The following is a 4,560-nucleotide window of genomic DNA, read 5'->3' on the forward strand; positions in this document are numbered from 1 at the left end:
AGGTACGTGCATTGGTGTAGGTGCGATGAGGTCTCTAATATTGTGCAAGATATATTTTGGACACACCCAGATTCAGTAAAATTGGTGAACTCATTTAACATTGTCATATTAATGGATAGTACGTACAAGACGAACAAGTATAGGATGCCGTTACTTGAGGTTGTTGGGATTACGTCTACAGGTTTGACTTTCTCCGTTGCATTTTGTTTACTAGCAGCAGAAAAGGAAAATAATTTTTTTTGGGCCCTTGACAGACTTAAAGGGTTGTTTTTAAGAGTTGATTCATGCCCTAGGGTGGTGGTATGTGATAGAGATGTTGCCTTAATGAATGCAATTAGAATGGTGTTTCCTGAAGCTTATAATTTGCTATGTCGGTTTCACATTGATAAAAATGTGAAAGCAAAATGTAAAATGTTGGTGCATCCAAGAGAGGCATGGGATCAAGTAATGGAAGTGTGGGGATCTGTTGTGGATTGTGATATTGTTGAGGCCTTTGAAGATCGTGTCAATGCTCTTCGAGTTGTCTGTTCTCCATGGCCTATATTTGTTGATTATGTGATGGATACATGGTTACGTCCACATAAAGAAAAATTTGTCAAGGCATGGATAGATAAGGTGATGCACTTAGGAAACACAACAAGTAACAGAGTTGAGTCGGCACACTGGAGCCTAAAGAGAGTTCTTCAGAATTCGATGGGGGATTTATGTTTCTGCTGGGATTCCATCAATAAGATGATTATTTTACAACATAATGCAATCAAAGATTCATTCCAAAAGAGTTTGCATGTGGTTGGACATCGGTTCAAGGTTACAGCTTACAAAAAATTGTTAGGTTTTGTGTCTAAATATGCTTTGAACCTTATTTCAGAAGAACTTGATAGGGTTAAATCAGTGGGGTTTGATAAAAGTAGGTGTGGATGTAGTCTTACATGTACTCATGGTCTTCCTTGTGCGTGTCAATTGGCTTCATTTGGTGTTGGTAGCATACCACTTAAATCAGTACATGTGATGTGGACTCGTTTAAGTTTTGAAGACATTGCTACTGAACAATCTTCATCTGAGTTGTCAATTGATAAAGAGTTTGAGGTCATCGCGAAGCGGTTTAAAGAGTTGGATGTTGCAGGTAAGGTTAACATCAAGAGTAAATTGCAGGATATTGCCTTTCCAGAGAAAACATCTATTTACGCACCAGATCATAAGGTGAAAACAAAAGGTGCTGTAAAGATGTCTCGTCCTACCAAATTCATGAGATCAACTAAGTGAATCCCTTCTTATTTTGAACATGTGGATTTCTTACACTCACAACATGATAGTTGTGCAAGCAAAAAATCTAATGAAGAAAGCTTACCAGAAATTGTACCAGCAAAATGTATTCCTTTCCTTGATCAGTTCCCTGTAGGGTATCATCCATATATTGTTGATGTTGTTGACGTTAGGGCTGATGGCCATTGTGGCTACCGTGCTGTTGCTGCCCAATTGGGAATGGGAGAGGAGTCATGGGCTGTTGTTCGAATGAATTTGTTAAAAGAACTAAGTGAATGGAGACAAGAATATGTTCAACTCTTTGGTGGTGATGATAGATATGAATACTTGAAAAACTCACTTCTAGTGGAACACATGTCTATGGTACCAACCACTAAAACCATTTCATTTTTACATTGCATTTCTTTATTTAACTTTGTTTGTCAATTGTACTTGCAGGCAGGAACAGATAAGTGGATGACAATTCCAGACATGGGATATGTTATTGCAAATCGGTATAATGTCATTCTTGTTTCTTTGTCCATGTTACAATCATTGAGTATTTTTCCTTTAAGAACCCAAGCACCAAGTAACTTCCGTCAACACCGAATCATTGCAATTGGACATGTCCACGGAAATCATTTTGTCCAGGTATAAACTAAACCAATCAAGATTGATGTGCTAAATCAAGATTTGTGTACCTTATATTTATTACCTTTATAGGTCAAGCTCAAAGATGGTTGTCCAATTCCACCTACGGATATATTGTGGGCATCACATCGTTATCCGGCGGCCCAAACTTGGTCAACATACTACACTAGCCGGATACAAGTTTATACCCAACTAATGTCCATTAGACGATATTTGTAATTATAACATTTGTAATAGCATAATTTAGATTTATGGATGTTTAGTACATTTGCAGTTGTCCTACAATATTCACTGAAGTCACTGTTATGCCTACGGATAAAAAAATCCGGAAGTCACTGTCATGCCTACGGATAAAACAATCCGGAAGTCACTGTTATGCCTACGGATAAAAAAATCCGGAAGTCACAGTTATGCCTACGGATAAAAAAATTCGAAAGTCACAATTATGCCTACGGATAAAAATATCCGTAAGTCACTATTATGCCTACGAATAAAAATATCCGTAAGTCATACTTTTGCCTACGGATAAATATATGCGTAAGCCAGTGATTTCTGTATTAATGATCATATTGAAACATATAAGGATCATATTGAAACATATAAAATAAAAGTAACGTGAAGCAAGAACCGATAAGGATCATATTGAAACATATAATTAAGGTTCAGATACATTGTCATGGATCATATTGAAACATATAATTAAGGTTCAGATACATTGTCATGGATCAAAATATTACATAAAAAGAAATCGTAATACATCTGACATATTGAGAAATCCTAATCAATCATTCCTACGTGCATGTCTCCTGACATAAACAGCTCTTTCATCAGTCGCTCCTCGTGCTAACGTAATGGCTACTTGTATGCCTTCCCAAACAGGGCTGCCCTCCACGACATCGCCATGATCAAGTAATGGCTGCAATGTCTCTGTAATTCTACGACAAATACCCTACAAGCATGAATGACATACTATTAGAAAAAAACAATAGAAATTAATATCTTAACAAGGTTAGAAGCATACCAGAGCAGGATGTGACTCCTCATGATGACTTGGCACTGCTTCGTGATGACGTGCATCTGAGGGTACCGGTACAGGACGGTCATCCTCATCTGTATTAATCACATATGGATGTGATACAGATCTAAACCAACCCATGTACTCTTGAACGCAAGCGTCAGGATGACGTGCTATGGCATAGTCATGTATGACATAATCATTGAAATGTAACCATCGACGGTCCATTTCATTTGTATCCGGATGACCATGTCCAATTACAGATGGGTTGCGAGGGATGATCTGTGTATAGCCATACTGACGCAGAACACGTTCTGGCATGTGCAGCTGTGTCCAATTTCCAAGCCTCAAATAACCACAGAATAAGGAAATCCACTCGAATGGACGTTCTTCCCTGTGCTCGTTGTATGGACAAAACCGAATGGAAGCTGGTGTCAATGTATCCAACTGTGATCGTACAACAACAATTGAAGTACCTTTTCCAGCATCATACAGCCTGCATCGAGGTTGATCTTCAGAATACAATGCTTGCATACGTCTCATCCCTATAGACGGGAAATGCTCATAAATCCACCCCTGCAACAATGTTGCATAACCAGCTAGTTGCTTTGTATTTGCATAACTACAATCTCCTAGCTGTTCATACATGTGAGTTAGGGCAGCTGCTGCCCAAGAATATCCCCCGGTAAGCCTCAAATCAACAAAAAATCCAAGATAAAACACACTTACTGATGTAGCACTCTTGTCCGCAAAAATAGTGCAACCGACAAGGTGAAGTAAGTATGCTCTGGCAGCCACAGTCCACTGCCTCCTTGAGCATGCATCTTGATACACTTCTCTTAACCAGCTAAGGCGCACATGAGCTCCCCGACAGTGTCTTGTTTCTTCAGATGCAAGTGCATGGTCAATACGGAGGGCTTCTACCAATAAATCAGTCGCCGAATCAGAATCTAAGGTTTCCTGTGTGTAAAACTGACCGACAATGGGTAAATGTAACAAATTTGACACATCATCAAGAGTGATGGTCATCTCCCCAACCGGTAAATGAAAACTGTTTGTCTCTGCATGCCACCTCTCTACAAAAGCACACAGCAGTCCTCGGTCTAGACTCTCATAACTAGCATGAAGCAGACCACCTAAGCCAGACAATTCTACAGCAGCTTCTATGCGCTCATGAGGTGCTCCTAACTTATTTATCTTCCTCCCATGTGAAACGACCTTCAGCTCACCACGATCCTACAATAATCAACATATATCATCAATAATCAGGAATACATAACAAATACAAAAATTTATTTTTCATTACTTACCAAACCATCCCACAACTGTTTGGCTACGTGATGTTCATAATTAACAAGTAAGGACTTATCCAATGGCCCTCCTGGATAGCTTTCATCATCAACTTCAACTTCTTCTTGTTCAATATAATCTTCAAACTCTTGATTTGGAATTGAAGTACTAGACCCACCCCGTTTTCTTCTAATCGATGCAGTTGGACGCACACGATCCAAATTAGAACTTCCTCCACCTCTAGTCCGCACCATCTTACATTTCATAAAAGTAACATTCAATCCAACATATATAACAAAATTATAACACATATAGTTTAAAACACTTGTGAAAAATTTCACACTAATACGGATATTAATATC

The 4,560-nt window shown here is 38.8% G+C and overlaps 1 pseudogene; it reads left to right on the top strand.

Annotated features, from left to right (window-relative positions):
- Nucleotides 1-2,193, top strand: LOC137838852 (uncharacterized; annotated as a pseudogene).
- The last annotated feature ends 2,367 nt before the right edge of the window (nt 2,194-4,560 follow it).

Source organism: Phaseolus vulgaris, chromosome 4, assembly GCF_051622355.1.
Source record: "Phaseolus vulgaris cultivar YP4 chromosome 4, ASM5162235v1, whole genome shotgun sequence".
In the NCBI taxonomy this organism is placed as follows: domain Eukaryota; kingdom Viridiplantae; phylum Streptophyta; class Magnoliopsida; order Fabales; family Fabaceae; genus Phaseolus; species Phaseolus vulgaris.